At 31.3% G+C, this 18,617-nt stretch overlaps 1 pseudogene; it reads right to left on the bottom strand.

Moving 5' to 3' along the window:
* Window positions 1-1,375: 1,375 nt before the first annotated feature.
* Window positions 1,376-11,323, bottom strand: LOC121213597 (glyceraldehyde-3-phosphate dehydrogenase 2, cytosolic-like; annotated as a pseudogene).
* Between the last annotated feature and the right edge of the window lie 7,294 nt (window positions 11,324-18,617).

Below are 18,617 nucleotides of genomic sequence, written 5' to 3'. Positions count from 1 at the left end.
ATGACCATATCGTAGGTCGCCATTGTTTCCCTGTGTCTATTGATCAAAAGGTATGTTACAGAGGTAGTCTGCACTTTGTTCGTTAATTGACTGCAAAATCGCCAACATCTCATGAAAACAGTCATTATTGATCTCGTACCCTACCAATATAAGTTGATAACGAAAATTACATACCACTATTCCATTCAGAATAAATTGAATATTACAAACAAAATTATATTAATAGAGATTAAATACCCATGTTGGTTACTTGTCGTTGTTCAGTGGTAGACCGATATTTCCCGTAGTAGTTGGATGCAACGCGCCTTAGACAATACCGATGGTGTGCGCGATCCCATAGGCTTCCCTGTCGCTCAATTGCGGCTAGTATTCCAGTGTCCCGATCTAATATAAAGTAGATATTAGGTTGGGTGCAGACATGTCTCCTTAACCTAGAAAGAAAGAAATCTCAGTCATCACCTGACTCCTCCAGTGTTATTGCAAACGTAATTGGAAGAATTCTCCCACCGCCATCCTGTGCCACAGCTAGCAATAGCTGATGGGTATATCTACCGTACATAAATGTGTAACACCCCTAACCCACATTCGTCGCCAGAATAGGGTTTCAAAGCATTACTGAAGCTTATCGATCAAACAGACATAAATTTAAACATTGATATCATATAATATTCGATTCAAAAACTAATTAAATTCATGTAGGACGCATTTTCTGTTTCTCTTTCCAAAATTGATCTCTTTCTCTAAATAATATTTTCCTATATATTTTTTAAAATCAACATTTTTTTTCAAATTTAGCCAAAGATTAAGACTAAATTAGATTTAAGGGGTTTTTTTAATTAATTATAAAATATGTTATAATATAATAATTAAAAACTATATTTAAAAGTTACAAACAAATGATTGTATATTGGATTTTAAATTATATGTTAAAAAAATTTATCGGGTATTTTAAAATTTTTAGAGTCTAATGAAATAAACCAAAGTCAAACCAAATTGATATAATTCAATGACATCATTTAAACAAAACCGAATTGAACCAAATTACCGATTCAACTCGATTTCTCGATTATATATTTACTTTTTCGAGTAATGAATAAAACTTTTTTTTTTACATTTTTCCATCAAACACTAAGAAAAATTATATTTTACATCTTTCTATTTTTCTATTCTTTCCATTTTAAAGAATATTTTTCCTAAGTCAAAAGGCAAAGTGGGCAAATGCTGAAACACGAAAAGCAACAACAGAATTTCATTGATGTATGGGCACCATTTAGTTTATTACTATTATAAACCGGAAATTTTGGTTGGAAAAAGGGCAAAGCAAGTTAAAACGCAGAAATGGAAGCAACCAAGATACGGTTCAATCCTTTCAGCTTTAACTTCGACAAGCTTGGGTGGACGCCATGTGATCTATCAAGTCAATCACTCGAGAACTGCAAAACAAAACATGGAGGAGTGTCACGATATCCAGAATCCACCAAAGAAAAAAGAAACAAGAGACTTGAGCTTCATTACCTGTAACCCCATTCGTTGTCGTACCAGCTGACTAGTTTCACAAAATTCTTGCTTAGAGCAGTACCGGCTTTAGCATCAAATATGCTCGACCTGAATAAACCACATAAGATCAAACAGTCGCTACTGATACTGATACGTATAAGTCTATTTCAGATTTATTGTTATTTAAAAAAAATAAAATCATTTGATGTATGTATAAAAAATAGTTACAGCTATCAAATAATTAAATGAGTAAAAATATTATTTTATAAATTAAACATCTCGTACTTGGGAAAAAAGATTTACAAAGACAATGATTAAACCGTGAAAACTTGAAACCCACACGAATCTACCACTGAATCAATGGCATGATTTACCTTATACTAAAAATATAATAATTCATAATTCAACAAATCCAAAATAAATAATTTGAAGTTTAATCTTGTGTGAACAAAATTAACCTGAATGCAATGATATAACCGGTACCAATCAGAATTTACACCCAAATGGAACCGTTGGTACAGCCGGTATCAAAACGGAAATGCCTGTCTAATAACATAATAACAACAAAATCGTTTTTACTTGCCCGCTGTCACCAACAAAGTCTGTTGAGACCACGTCTTCTTCAATGTAACCCAAAATGCCCTTAAGCTTGCCCTCACATTCTTCCCTGATACCGTCAGATAGTGGGTGAGAAATCAAATAATCATACCATAAAGACAATGATCAAGTCCTCAAGAAGGAATCTCGTCATAAGATGTAGACTTCTCAAGTCAAACAGTGAGGTCCACAACCAATACATCGACTGTAGGAACTCAGAAAGCCATTCCAGTCAATTTACCATTGAGGGCAGGAATAACCTTTCTAACAGCCTATTTATTCACAATGAACACACGTGTTAGATTGAATTGAAGTTGAACTACTGAATCTGCTAAACTATCTTACCAACTTCGACAACTATTGCAAAATAAGAAAGAATCAATCAATATTACTCGGATTCACTTTTGAGGATCAAACACAACATGTTCAATTTTATAAAGATTTCCAAGCAACTTGAAGGATTGTAAATGGATGCAGGGCAGTTTGATCGGAATATTTTTTGTAGTTGATAGGCCATCAACAGTCTTTTCTGTGGCTGAAGGCAAAATAAATTTTTTTGTAAAATCTGACATTAATCCATTTCAAAAGAGCCCTAAAAGCTAGAGTTAAATAAAAAAAAGTTACCACTGATGGAATGAACCGTAGTCATGAGACCCTCAACAATCCCAAATTTATCATGGATAACCTTGGCAAGGGGAGCAAGTAGTGCAACTTGCATTGGAAACAATGTCGAGCTCTGGTTTGTAATCCTTCTCGTTCACACCCACTACAAACATTTGCTTGGAGCAGAGGTCACAACCTTTTTAGCACTACCCTGAGAACAAGACACCAACAACAGAAAATATTCCAATCAAGCTTCCATCTACTTACATACTAAGAACAAATACAAAAAATCCTATAATTGTTTTTCAAGAAAAGAACCTTCAAGTGAGCAGCAGCCTTGTCCTTGTGATAGTAAGTTAATTTTGTGCTTTAAATATATTTATTTTTGGATAATTTTTGAATAAGATTCTACTAAACTTATGTTTTTCTTATTAGGGACGAAATTCAAGTGCCGAAATTCAAAATCAAACAAAATGGGATAAATTGGAATGAAAAGTAAAGAGGAGGGCCAAATTGAAGAATTGAAGAATTAGTAGTTGACCGGTTAAAATCAGGTTTTTGAAATTGTCAAAATTCTATAAATAGTTTAAATTTAATTTTTAGTTGATATTTTTTAGGAGAAATCTTGCTAAATTTAGCATGAGGATTGTGTATAAATACTTAGCGTCAGTGAAGTTTTGGCATTATGCCATTATTTCTTCCATTTCAACACTTTGGCTAAATTTTTTCCCAAGTCTCTTCCCCCTTCCACTTACCATAATTTCCATTAAAAATAATTTTAATACGCCAACTAGCATGATTAATTTCATACTTAACTAGTTCCCTTTTAGCTTTGGCCTGATTATCGCTCCGACAATATAATTATGAGATATGAACTCGCACTAAAAACTTTTCCTCATAGTATTTGGTATCTCTTTGGTATATGGATAGTACAAATTCGTTCCTTAAAGTCAATTCAGTTTCAATTCAAAAAGCGCGCATTGGATTTGAGTTGTTTGGCGTACAGTTGGGAAGTCGAGTCGGCCGTGCTGTATTCGAATTCCTATGAACAAACTGGTGTGTTCAGGTGGAAAAAGCCAGTTGGATTCCGTCAAGTGAGATAATGATCGGCTTTTAAACGACCCACGTGGTTGAAGCTGTTGATTCGAGTTGGGTTCTTCAGAATGCAAGGCTGCTGGGGTCTTGAATTGCGAACGCGTGTTTCGCAGTTAGATAATCGATAAGGGTTGGTTTGCAAGTCATACCGGAATCAACCACCAAAGGAAGAATTGACCGCTGGGACATTCTTGATCGCTATAACTAACTTATCGCTTGGAAGGGAAAATCTATTTTTCAAGGATCGATTCAAGTTCGGAGTGTACTGAGACTGAGGCTAAGCTTAAATATATTTAATTTACCAATTTAATTCACTTAATTTCATTTTACAAACATAATTATGTTTTTATTTTATTTTATTATATATTTATTTATTTTGTTCTCTTTATCAACTAAATTCCCCCATTTTATTCATTTATATTACAGCTTTGCACATTCAAGTCGAGGGCATGACAGCTGCTTAGACTCAGAAATCTGGTCACCAAAAATAGGAAAATTAGGAGTCACAATCCCTATGGGATCAACCCTACTACTCTATACTACTATTTAGTATTATTTTGTTGTAGGAATTTATATTTGGTGATTTCGACGCCTATCAAATTTTGGCGCAATTGCTGGGGATTGAAAATATTTTTTTCTAATTTTTGTTTGTTTTCCTTATGACCATGACAGTACCAAAAACCTTAGAGTTTGAACCAGAAATTGAGAAATTAGCTCAAACGCTACGAAAAGAAGTTATTTGATGCGGAAAACAACCACAATTGAGAGAGGATGAATACGAAACACTATCTTACATAAAAGCAATAGATGATACATTCAGTGAACCTGAAGAAATGGTGAATCAAACCATTCGACAACTCGCTGCAGAACCGAATGAGCAACAACCTTTGTGCATAACTTATCTGACGGGAGAAACATCATTTGAATTAAAGTCGAGTTTAATTTATTTATTTCCCACTTTTCGCGGTTTGAAAAATGAGAACTCCCACACCTATCTTAAAGAATTTCACATGGTTTGCACAAACATGAAACCTTAGGGAATGACCGAAGATCAAATTAAACTTTGCGCTTTTTCTTTCTCGTTAGCCGACTCTACTAGAGAATAACTATTTTATTTACCTCCAAGATCTGTTAATACATGGTTTGACATGTCTTGTTTATTTCTTGACAGAATCTTTCCAGCAACTTGGGTAGCCGAATTAAGGAGGGATATTATTGGAATTTGAAAAAAGAGACTGAATCGCTCTATGACTACCAGGAGCGATACAAGAAGTTGTGTGCAAGTTGCGCACAACATGGCCTATCTGAACAATCACTTCTTTAATATTTCTATGAGGGGTTACTCCCTATGGAAATGAAAATGATTAACGCTGCTAGTGGAGGAGGACTTGTTAACATGACTCCTTAAAGAGCGAGAGAATTAATTTCAACCATGGTTGTGAATTCTCAATAGTTTCAACAAACTATAGAATCCGTGATAAGGGTTCATGAGCTAAGTACTCTATCCTTAGTAGATAAAATTGACGAGCTCACTAATGTACTTAAAAGTTTGATTGCATGAAAAATAAATCCAACCCGGTTGTACAGAATTTGTGTCGAGCTTGATCATCTGATAGATTCGTGTCCAATCTTACACGAGGACACAACAACACAAGTAGATGTCGTTGGGAACTTCCTAGGGCCACCTCAAAAGCGTTATGATCCACATTCGAACACTTACAATGTAGGGTGGAGGGACCACCCAAATCTAAGTTATGAATCAATTAATGTTACAATCAATCGTACCAACTAAGGCCACCTTCGATTCAACAGTATCAACCCCCAAAGTCATTTCTTGAAACCATAGTAGAGATGTTAGCTGTTAGCACCGAAAAGTTCCAACAAAAGGCTGAAGCGCACTTCCAAGAATAGGTTAGCAAATAAGTAAGCTTGCGCTTACGGTTAGTTATTTGGAGACCCAAGAGAAATTGCCATCTCAAACTGAACCGACCCACGGCAAAATGTAAGTGTTATGACCTTAAAAAGTGAAATAGTTTTTGGAACCAGTACCTGGCATGTGTCATGATCACGACACTAAATAAGAAGAACATAAACAAGAACTAGTAGCTCCTACGAAGTCAACATTGCTGAAACCGTTCTTGGTACCACCATAATTCCTTGGAAGGCTTGCCCAATGTTAAAGGGAGAGATAAGAGAAAGAGATCCTAGAGATGTTTCGAAAGGTAGAAATTAATATCCTCTTACTCGATGCGACCAAATAAGTTCCACGCTATGCGAAGTTCTTAAAAGAATTGTGCACTAGTAAGAAGAAACTCCAAGGTAATGAGTGGGAAAATATAGGAGAAAATGTCTCTACGGTTCTACAAAGGAAAATCCCACCCAAGTGTAAGGACCAATGTATGTTTTCTAGATATTACAAAATAAGTAATATTGGCATAAAGAAAGTCGTGTGTGATTTAGGAGCGTCTATTAAAGTAATGCATTTATCTATTTTTAAATTACTAAACACGAGTCCTTTGAAAGAAACATGGGTGATTATTCAACTAGCAGATAGGTCATGTGTGTATCCAAAAGGGGTGTTGGAAGATGTCCTCATCAAGGTAAATGAGATAATTTTTCCTGCAAACTTTTACATCATCGACATGGAGGACGAAAACTTAAAAAATTCTTTTGATATACTACTCAAAAAACCATTTTAAGCATTGCACGTACAAAAATTGATGTTCGAAATGGAACACTTACCATGGAGTTCGACGGGGAAGTGGTAAAATTTAATGTTTATGAGGCGATGGGCCAACCCAGTACAATGTCAAATATTTCTAGTGTTGATATTATTGAACTACTAACAAAATTAAATTTTGAATATCATGAAGAGTATAAGTTACAAACTATGCTTTGCAGAAATTTAGACCTCGATACTGGAGGAATTAATGACGTTCAAATAGCCAATTTGTGAAGTCGTTATTCTTATGGAGAATATACAAGTTCTTAGAAGTCAAGATAAATATTTTGAACTGTCTTATTCTAAAACTAAACTCTTGCCTTCTATTTTACAGGCTCTGAAGCTAGAACTTAAACCGTTACCAGAACATTTGAAGTACACCTTCTTGGGTAATGGGAACGCTTTACTAGTGATAGTATCCAATAAACTTTCGAGACTGGAAGAGGAGAATTTAATTCGAGTCTTGAGGGACTACAAAGAGGCAATTGGATGGATGATTGTCGATGTAAAAGGTTTAAGTCCTTCAACTTGCATGTACAGAATTCCGATAGAAGAAAATGCGAGCCCGAATGGAGAAGCTCAAAGACACTTCAATCCACCAATGATGGAGAAATCCAGAGAATGCTTCAAGGTCAATGGAAAAAGGTTGAAACCTTTCCACGAGAACTTCCAAGTGCACGCAATGGAAGAATTAATTCTCGAGGAACCAAACGAGTAACACTCAGGTCGTCGAGCTAACGATGTTAAACAAAAGTGCTTTTTGGGAGGCAATCCATATTTATTTTAATTTATTTAATATCAAATTAAGTTTAATTTATGTTGCAAATAAAAATAAAAACAATAAGATTATATTTAATCTATTTTAATGTGTTGTTTTCTAAGAACGATGGTGGAGGTTGTCCTTTTTCATCCAAAAGTAAATCAGAATCGAATTTCTTTTGTAGCATGGGCACACCTTGTCAAATTTCAATGCTGCCATTTGTTGAAACATACACCCAAGACCGAACTGGCCATAACCAACCCGAACTGCCCAAACCACCCTCTACCAAATTAATACGGGGAGTCCACTTGACCATTCTATTTATTATTGTTTTAAAATTGCACATTGAAGGCAATGAAGGCTAAGTAGGGGGTTCGTATGACATGTCATGCTATATCCTCTGTGCATATGTTAATTCGTATACTAAGATTATTCCTTAATTCGTTTAAAAAATGCACCTCCAATTCCTATGCTTAGTTTATTTAAATAAATTAGGTAATTAATGAATAACTATTGCTTACTTTGATCGACAAGTATTTTGTAAAGTTAAAAATGTTATGGAAACTTGCCTAATAAAAGTACTCATATAAATAAATAAATAAAAATCTGCTAATGGCTTAGGTAAGAGTGAAGATTCGGGAATGTGACCAAATTGAGTAACCGAAATGAGGTGCTTGGGTTGTTATCTCATTTTGCGTAAAAAGATTTGAATGACGAACCGAAACTTGTAACTCTCTGCTAATCGAGCTGCCTTGAGAAATGAGAAATAAACTGATTAGGGACATGTCAACTTGAGTAACCGATGTGAGGTGCTTGGGTTGTCATCTCATTTCGCTTAAAAGATTTGACAATGTCTCAAATTTTTTGAAAAAAATAGAGAGAAAAAGAATAAAAAGAATAAAAATATATATATTGAGTACAATTGTCTCGCAAGTTTAATTAAGCCTAAATCTAATGAAATAGTTGAATTTTACATCATGTTCGAAATTTTATAAAATGCTTATTGATTAAACCTAGCAATTACTTATTTTTTATTCATCTAATTGTTCGCATTACGCTTGGCTGAGGAATGAGATTTGATTTCGAAAAAGATTACCAAATGATTTTTGGTATAGAGTACACATCATGCTTGAGGACAAGCATTGGCTAAGTAGGGGAAATTTGATAGCAAGATAATTTTGTGCTTTAATCTATTTATTTTTGGTCAATTTTTAAATAAAATGCTACTAAACTTGTGTTTTCCTTATTAGAGACGAAATTGGAGTGCCGAAATTCAAAATCAAACAAAATGGGCTAAATTGGAACGAAAAGCAAAGAAGAGGGCCAAATTGAAGAATTGAAGAATTAGTGGTTGACTGGTTAAAATTAGATTTTTGAAATTGTCAAAATTCTATAAATAGTTTAAATTTGATTTTTAGTTGATATTTTTTAAGAAAAATCTTGCTAAATTTAGTATGAGGAATGTGTATAAATACTTAGTGTTGGTGGCCTTTGAGGGACACACTTGAATACACATTTAGTTTGGGAAAAAAAATTCATTTCTTTTCTCCATTTATGTGTCAGTGAAGTTTTGGCATTCTGCCATTATTTCTTCCATTTCAACACTTTGGCTAACTGTTTCCCAAGTCCCTACCCCTTTCCATTTACCACCATTTTCATTAAAAATAATTTCCATACGTCAACTAGCATAATTAATTTCATGCTCAACTAGTTCCCTTTTAACTTTGGCCCGATTATTGCTCCGACAATACAATCGTGAGATATAAACTCGCACTAAAAACTTTTCAACACGATATTCGCTATCTCTTCAGTATATGGTTAGTACAAATTCATTCCCTAAAGTCAATTTAGTTTCAATTCAAAAAGCGCGCATTGGAATGGAGTTGTTTGGCGTACAGTTGAGAAGTCGAGTCGACCATGTTGTATTTGAATTCTCGCGAACAAATTGACGTGTTCATGTGGAAAAAGCCAGTTGGATTCCGTCAAGAGAGATAGTCGGATTTAAACGACCCACACGGTTGAGACCGTTCATTCGATTTGGGTTCTTCAGAACACAAGGCTTCTGGGGTCTTGAATTGCAAACGCGTGTTTTGCAATTAAATAACCGGTAAGGGTTGGTTTGAAGGTTGTACTGAAATCAACCACGAAATGTCTGAATTGACAGTTGGGACGTTCTTGATCACTATGACCAACTTATCGCTTGGAAAGGAAAATCTATTTTTTAAGGATCGGTTCAAGTTCAAACTGTATCGAGGCTGAGGCTAAACTTAAATATTTTTAATTTACCAATTTAATTTAATTCACTTAATTTCATTTTACAAACATAATTTTGTTTTAATTTTATTTTATTATATATTTGTTTATTTTGTTCTCTTTATCAACTAAATTTCCCGCCTTTGTTCATTTATATTACAGCTCCGCACATTCAAGTTGAGGGCACGACAGCTGCCTAGACTTAGAAATCTTGTCACCAAAAATAGGAAAATTAAGAATTACAATCCGTGTGGGATCGACCCTACTACTCAGTAATACTATTTAGTATTATTTTGTTGTAGAAATTTATATTTGATGATTTCAACGCCTATTACCTTGTCAGTAAACACTCCGGTTGCCTCAACAACGAACTCATCTTCGGTCTCAGACCATGGAATCTCTTCAGGATTCCTAAACCATCGCTTACAATAGTTAAATAAAAACACAAATAAAAGCAGATAAGATTTTCTTTTTTGGTCGATGGAATGGTTATTTTTACCTGATTCCAAAACCGGTGACTGGTTTTTCACCGAAGAGAAGAGTTTTAGAGTCTTTTACCTTTACATCGTGATGCTTCCATTGACCGTGAACGCTGTCGTATTTGAACATGTATGTCTGCATTTTCCCAGCCAATAATAATAATTTTTTTATAAAAAAATCCTGATTTAAGAGTTTAAACACAGCTTTTAGCGAGTTGATTAATTAGCCATTACTATGTAATTTGTGGTAATGAAGGGATCATTAACGGTAACGAGTTCAACATCGTTCCTCTGAAGAGCAACTTTAGCAACCAAACGTCCGATTCTTCCAAATACCGACACATTTTATTTTTGGCTTAATCGCAAATTTGGACTAACGTTTACATGATTTGTCAACATCACCCTAATTATATTTTTGTCTTTTTTGGCCATTATCCTTTGTTTTTTTTTTCCAAATTGCTTTTTCAAATAAATTTGATGAAAGTACCGTTAAAAAAGTTAACGGAATAATGTAGAATATTTAATGGGATGTAATTTATTACTTATATAACCCAATAAAATAATTACACGTGAAAAATAATAAAATAAATAAATAATTTATAAAGTTAAAAAATAAATCTTAATTTAAATAAAATAAACATAATTATCTAAAAAAAATTCAAAATGAATGCATATTGTTATTTACTGAGAGGTTCAAAAAGATAATTAATAAATTAAACTGAAAATTAATAAATCAAACCGAAAATACTGAATGTGTGCATTCATTTTGAAATTTTTAGATAATTATGTTTATTTTATTTAAATTAAGAGTTATTTTTTTAGCTTCATGAATTTTTTTATGCGTAATTATTTTATTGGGTTATCTAAGTAATAAATTGCATCTCATTAAATATTTCACATCATCCCGTTAACTTTTTTAACGGTACTTTTATTAAATTTGTTAAAAAAATAATTTGAAAGAAAAAACAAAGGTTGATAACCAAAAATGGCTGAACAATATAATTAGGACTATTTTGACAAAATATATAAATATTAATGGCCAAATTTGTCATTAATCATTTATTTTTTCATGTTTAATTAGTAGCAAATTTAATAGTGAATTTATTTAAATGCCTTTAAAACTGTAATAAAAATTATAGATCGGGTGATTACCGTTAATCCCGATCTTGATCTTCTTGTCTGAAGCTGCTCAAATCAAGTCAAAACAAAAGTAAAATAAAAAAAGATGTTTAAATTAATGAAGAAATTGTGTATTAATAGAACGACTGGAAAATCCAAAAAAATAAAAAGGCAAATGAAGTGAAGTGAATTACCCATTGGCGATAACGAGGAAAATAGGAGAGTGGAGATGCAAAATTTAAGCAGAGTGAGAGGAAAGAGCCAAGGAGGGGTTATTTAAAGCAAGGCTTTTTTTATTATTATAAAAATCACTCGATTTTTTAATTATTTATAAAAATATCTAGTTTTCCAATGAAGTACATAAATAACTTGAAATAAACAGTGAAAATGAGTGGTGCCAAAGAAATTGACATTACCACCCTATCATGTCAGTCAATAATAATTGGTCCAATTGATTAAAAAATTAAATTGATCTCAATTCTCATTTTTTTTATTTTTTTGAGCGATGTAAGATATGGGTCTATTTAGACTCATAACCCCATTAGAAGTTTGTTCCTATACAATGTAGGATTGTTTACTTTTTTAACTAACAACTTAAAATTAAAGGCTACACTTAGTTCTTAAAAATTAAAGAAAAAACTTTGTACAACATTAAATTCTAACAAAATATATTTTGTTTTCTTTAAATGTTATCCTTTTGTTTGAGATTGTTTAGATTATAATTTGAGGAGGTTGGTCATTAGACAACTAATTATTATCTTTAAATTATTTTTGGGTAATTCTGCTAAATAATTCATGTTATTTATTTTATAATTTTTTTTATTTTCTTTCATTTTTTTATCATGAAAATTTTATACATTCATACCATAATTGTGTTATTTTTCGTTTTATAATCATGTATTAATTTATATTTAAAAATATTATTACACTTGCAAACCTTTTATCCTTTTTTTACAAATAAGAAAAAAAATAAAAATACTCTCATAATAAAATATTTTTTTTGTAAATATGTAAAATTATTTAAGTAGTTTTCTTGATTGATTTAGTCTGAACTCAACACTAAATTTATATTTATATTTTATTTTATTTTTTTATAGGAAGAGAGGTAGAGTTGTTTCATGTTTGTATTTAAATTTGTGTTAATTGAAGATTAAATAATAATACAAATTCTTTGACATAAAATTATTTATTGACTAATGTACTTTTTACTTTTAGAAATATAGAGAAATGTAAAAATAAACATATCGGGTTAATATAATAATATATAATTATTGACAAGATAATATCTATATTTAACATATTCAAAAATAAAAACTAAAATATGGTCACTATATTATCTCTATTAATTTTACACTTTAATATCTATATATAAAATATTATGTGATACTATATGTGTAGGTTTGTCTTTTTTTTGTTTTTTTTACAACGATAATATTTGTATAAGAGTTTATAATATTTTATTTGTTAAAGTTTAATGTTGTACAATGTTTTATCTTTAATTTTTAAAAATGAAGTGTAACATTTAATATTATGTTGTTAGTTATAAGAGTAAATAATCTCACATTGTCTAGGAACAAACTGCAAATGAATTATAAATTTATATAGATTCATATCCCACATCGTTTAGGAAAATAAGAGAAATGAGACTTGAGGTCTATATAAAGACTTGTTTTGAAAATTTTATTTTCACATGAGTTGACACCAAAAAAAATAAAAATAAAAAGATATTGGGAGCTAACATGGGTGATACTAATCTAATTGGCACCACAAAAAGATTGGCATCATCACAAAAAATTATTTTTTATCTCATGAAATACAAGTATTTGAGGGGATATTTATACTGGTGATGTTAAATACATTGACACCACCAAAAAAATAATATTTTAAGCAACGGAGCCAATCATTGGTTGATGTGGCAGGGTGGTGATGCCAATCTCATTGGAACCACCCATTTTCACTTTTCATTTCAGATCATTTAAGTACTTAATTGAAAAGATAGGTCATTTTTATAAATAATTAAAAAAATGGAGTCATTTAAAAAAAAACCCTTAAAGCAAAGAGATTGAGTGTGGAGAAATACGAAAGTGAATTTTCACGTGACAAGGCATCGAAGTTCACATCATATAGCTATCGTACAAAGGGTTTAATTATTCATTGGGAAGAAAAAAAAGCGGAAAGGTACCTAGAGCCGCTGTTTTTCTTTTACAAATTTTGCGTTAGCTGTTGGATTTAGGGGGGCTTGAGGACCAGTAAATACACGCGACCGTTAATGGTATCTGCTAATTCACAGAAGTTTTGTTGATGAAGACAATAAAATTCACTTGCTTGATTGAGACTGAAAATAAGGTTTCTCATTTTAGAACATTTAGCGGCTCAAAAGCCGTTGGTTTAAAGGGCTCAACCATCTTACCCTAATAATATAAATGCTAATAATTTATTACCACAATAGAACAACCTAGAAATTAATTATGAAATAGGCATATTGCATAGTAATTAGCTGATGTCGTTTGATAAATCGGTAGCACCATCCCCACTTCCCCTACAAATTCATTAGTTTTTTTATAAAAATAATATTTTTTTTGTATTGCTATTGTATTAGGTGACGTCGGTATGTATTTTTTTTATTATGAAATACCTATATTTCTTTGGGTATAGTGAAGAAAAAAATTAATGGTGCCGCCGGCGTGTTAGGTGGCACCGGTGGATTTTAATTTTTTTTTAAGTTGATCAAAAGATGTCTGAAAAAGGAAAAAAAAGCTGGAAAGTAAAAAAAAAGTTGGGGAGCGCGCGTCCTTTGCTGCCGTTCTCTTACGTTGGTGTCTTTAATGGGTCTACGAAATCTTTGCATGGTGTTGCCCTCACCGACAATGGTGGATTTGTCAATGATTTTTAGTTCCAAGACCATGTTTTAGATTATTTGGCCTGCAGTGGTGGGGGATACGTCGATTCAACTTTGCATCGTTGGAGTTTCTCGGTTCCCGAACTGTGTTTTACTGATGAAGATGAGAATGAAAGATTATATTTGTTGAGGTTTTGTTTTTTGTTTAAAGAAGGGAGGGCGATATTCTTTTATACTTCCTGTACCATTATCGCCCTCCCTTCTTTAAACAAAAAATAAAACCTCAACAAATATAATCTTTCATTCTCATCTTCACTGGGTAAAACACAGTTCGGGAGCCGAGAAACTCCGACAATGCAAAGTTGAATCGGCGTATCCCCCACCACTGCCGGCCAAATAATCTGAAACATGGTCTTGGAACCGAAAATCATTGACAAATTCATCATTGTCGTCGGCGGCAACACCATGCAAAGATTTAGTAGGCTTATTAACGACACTAGTGTAAGAGAATGACGACGGAGGATGCGGCCTCCCCAACTTTTTTTTTTACTTTCCAACCTTTTCTTTTCCTTTTTTTAGACAACTTTTGATTAAATTAAAAAAAAAATTAAAACTCACCGGTGTCACTTGACATGCCGATGGCACCATTAAAATTTTTTTCCCGATATACCCAAAGATGTAAGGATATTTTGTCAAAAATACATATTGGTGCTGCTTGATACAGTGGAGACACTAAAAAATTATTATTTTTTTAAAACCTAATGATTTTGTAATGATTGGGGTAAAAATAGTTCAATTGGTTAGGCGGCACCAACTAATTACTGTACAATCTGCATATTTCGGTAAGTAATTTGTTGAGTGTCCTATTTCGGTAATAAATTATTTCTTTATATATTATTAAGGTATAAAAGTCAATTTTTGAACGTTTGGCAGTGGTGGCTTCGCATGGCATCCGTTGCTGGCAAATTGAAATAAAATAAAATTACGAAAATTATAATTTATAATAAATAAATGGTCTATATTTTGAATTATCAAATATTATTAAACAATGTCAAATATTATTTATTATCCATTCCAATTTAAATGTGTCTTTATCCATTCTCACATATGTAATTTAAATTAAGTTTTAATTAGACATTGTTTATTATTAAGTTTATATATCATATTAATTATTATAAAATATTGTTTTATTATAAAATAAATTTTTATTGTCAAAAGGAAATGCTACTATAATATTCTGTAACAAATATATTTATGTTGTGTTTGTTTTAACAAGAACAACTTTTAAAAAAAGATTTAAGAAAAAATTGTCAAACAATGAATTATTTTACTCAAAATCATCCAAACACTAGAAAATATCAACTTTTCCAAAAAATCATTCTATTTTCCAAAAATTATTTTTCAAAAGTTGTTTTCAGTGAAACAAACACAACATAAGTGTTGAATATAATGAGATTATTTGATAAATCATAAATATGAATTTTAAATTATGAAAACATTGTATTTTACAAGTTAATCCTTATTTTTATAACATTTTATGTTATTTTAAACAAAGTCCAATTTAAAATGACTTTGCAACAACACTTTCATCCACGAGTGCCCTCATTAAGTCATGGACCATTCTTGTAACATTTTGGTTTTCAGTAGTGTCAGAAACAGTGGTTTCGGGGCCACAAATCTAATGAGTGAGTTTGTAATTATTATTTAATATATACGAGTCAAATATGATTTTAAAAAGATTTTTAATATGGTAATTTATGTTATATGAATGATTAATTAGGTTCAAGTGGTAAGACCCTAAAGTCAAGTGGTTTTAGAAAATGAGGTATCGGTACCTCATTTCCATAAACTGTGCCGTAAATATATTTATAAATATTTACGAAGTGTTATTAAGGTTGTATTAAAGTTTCTTTAAGAAATTTTAATGTTTAGATAGTTAATTAATTAAAAAGTGTTAAATCGTAAAAGATGTAAAACCTAATTGCTATTGAATTTTAATGATTAAACAACATAGTTAGCATAAGTGGGAGGATATATGTGGTAAATAAACCATTCTTACTTAGTGGGACGGATGGTTGGTAATTCTTATGCATTTTATCCATTACTTTTAATGTAAAAAAATATTATAATAAAATAAAACATAAGTGAATATTCATCATCTTTCTTATAAATTGGAACCAAATGCTCCATGGGAGTTTCTTTTAAGCTTTCGGCCATTCTTATCTACTCATGCATGGTATGATTTCTTAATTCATTTTTTTTTATAATTTTTATACTTTTGAAATCGTTACAACTAGATTCAGCTAGCCCGTACCTTCGATTTTAAAATTGTTAAAGATTTTGAAAGTTGTCATTGATGAATATTTGTAATTTTAGATGTTAAATGATGAATTTGAAGTATTATTTGTTATTTATAAGTATTTTGTTAAACGATTTTAGATGAATTTAATGATTAGGGATTAAATTATTAAAATAGTAAAAATACAAGGACTTGATGTGAAATTGTTGCAAATATGGGCTGTATTGGAAACTATGAACATTCAAATGACATTAATTATCAATAAATTTGGTTTATTTGCATGATTAGGACATAGGGACTAAATTGAATAAAAGTAAAAAGTTAGGGGTAATTTTGTAAAAATTTCAAAAATAACTAAAATGCATAAAATAAATTTTTTTACTATCTAAATTAATAAATTGAATGAAATTATTAATTTAGATCAAGATCGAGTGAAAAATCGAGGAGAATGAAAAATTACCAAAAAGCCTCTGTACTTTGACATTTCTGCAATTTAGCCAGGTAAGCTTGTAACTTGATTAAATCAATTAATTGTGGTTTTGATTATTTAATATCTAATTGGTTATATATAAATTAAGTTGATTGGCTTGAAGGAAAATGATTATGACCATAGTTGAAAGACACCATGACACTATACTTGAGAATAAATAAGATCATAGTTGAAAGAAACTATGGCACCATACTAGAAACGAGCAAGACCATGACTGAAAGACGTTATGGCATCACGATTCTATCAAGTAAGACCATGACTGAAAGATGTTATGACATCACGATTCTATCGAGTAAGACCATGACTGAAAGATGTTATGGCATTATGATTCTATCGAGTAAGACATAGCTGAAAGATGCTATGGCATCACGAATCAAATGAATAAGACCATGGTTGAAAGACACTATGGAAAAATGAAGAAAAATGAATAATGGTTGAAAGACACTATGACATCAAGACGTGAATAAATAAGACCATGGTTGAAAGACACCATGACACACTTCGATAATTTGATATTCAGGTAACACATTTCAAGTGAGGTATTTATCGTAAGTATGAATATGAGTTGAATGTTTGACTAGTATAGTCTGATAATGTATGTTAATGCTTTGGTGTAATTATATATTCTTATCATGTCTATAAATGCATTAAATCGTGATGTTGTAGTGTATTTAAAGAATTAAATAGTTACTTGAGTGTTTGCCTAACATTCGATGTTATTTCATTTGATTTAACGGGCATGAAATGGGGAGGAACGATAAGTATTTAAATGACCTATATTATGAAAGCTATGAAAAAGAAAATGTTAAATGAAAGTATGACTATGTTCATGGAATTGATGATTTCAAGTGAGGTTATTCATGTTTAATGACTTATATTATGTTATTCAAGTGAATTATGAATTGATGCATTAACATGTGTTGTTGATGATGCTTAGGTTTGTGTCAAGCTATTGGTTGGATTGTATTATGTTGGTTTTAAAGAAATGCATTGAAATGGTAAGTGACCAAATGGAAAAATGCTTATGTGTAAGAAAGAGTGGTAAGAATCAAAGTATGTAATTTCTCATAAAATGGTTTATTGTGTAGTTGATTTTAAAAGAGTTATGCTTAAATGTACTAGCTTGTGGCTATGGTTAATGTTATGTTTATGCCTTGAATGTTATGCAAATGAAATGGGTGAGAATAAGTAATGAAATGATAAGTTCATATTTGAGATGTAATGTGATGACAAGAAATGATTGTTGAGTTAAATGAAGAAATTTACTTATGCTATATTTGAGTTTACTTATGTCATGAATAAATACACTAGTTTGTGAGTTAATGATGTAATTAAGTTTATGCTAAGTAAATGGAATGGTAAGTAAGTAGATGAAATGGTTCATCGTTTTAAAGAAAGGTTGATAATTATGTAAGTCAACTTATGAGACCTTATTATGTTATGAATGAAAGGTGTATGTAATGTTTATAAATATACTCATTTGTGAGTTGAATGGTGTTTAAGAGGTTTATACTAAGTTTAAGGTATTGGTGTTGAATCATGTTTAATATATGCATGATAGTGTTGAAGTGATAATTTATGTTTCAAGTTTATATGAACTTACTAAGCATTCATTGCTTACGTAGTCATCTTCCTCTTACTTTGCAGATTATCAGAAGCTCGATTGGTTTGGAAACTTATTGGAGATCTATCACACTATCCAATGATTATATTGGTTGATTCTGATGTCTTGATCAAGGTTATAATGGCATGTATATGTGGATTTGTGTATAAATGATTTAGTTATTGTTTTGGTATGTATAAGTGTCATTACGGTTAATGTACCTATGGTATCTTGATGGTTGGTGTTAATATGGTTAAGGCG

This window comes from Gossypium hirsutum, chromosome D01 (assembly GCF_007990345.1).
Source record: "Gossypium hirsutum isolate 1008001.06 chromosome D01, Gossypium_hirsutum_v2.1, whole genome shotgun sequence".
In the NCBI taxonomy this organism is placed as follows: domain Eukaryota; kingdom Viridiplantae; phylum Streptophyta; class Magnoliopsida; order Malvales; family Malvaceae; genus Gossypium; species Gossypium hirsutum.
The sequence above is the reverse complement of the archived record's forward strand: the minus strand, read 5'-3'. Positions and strand labels throughout refer to the sequence as shown.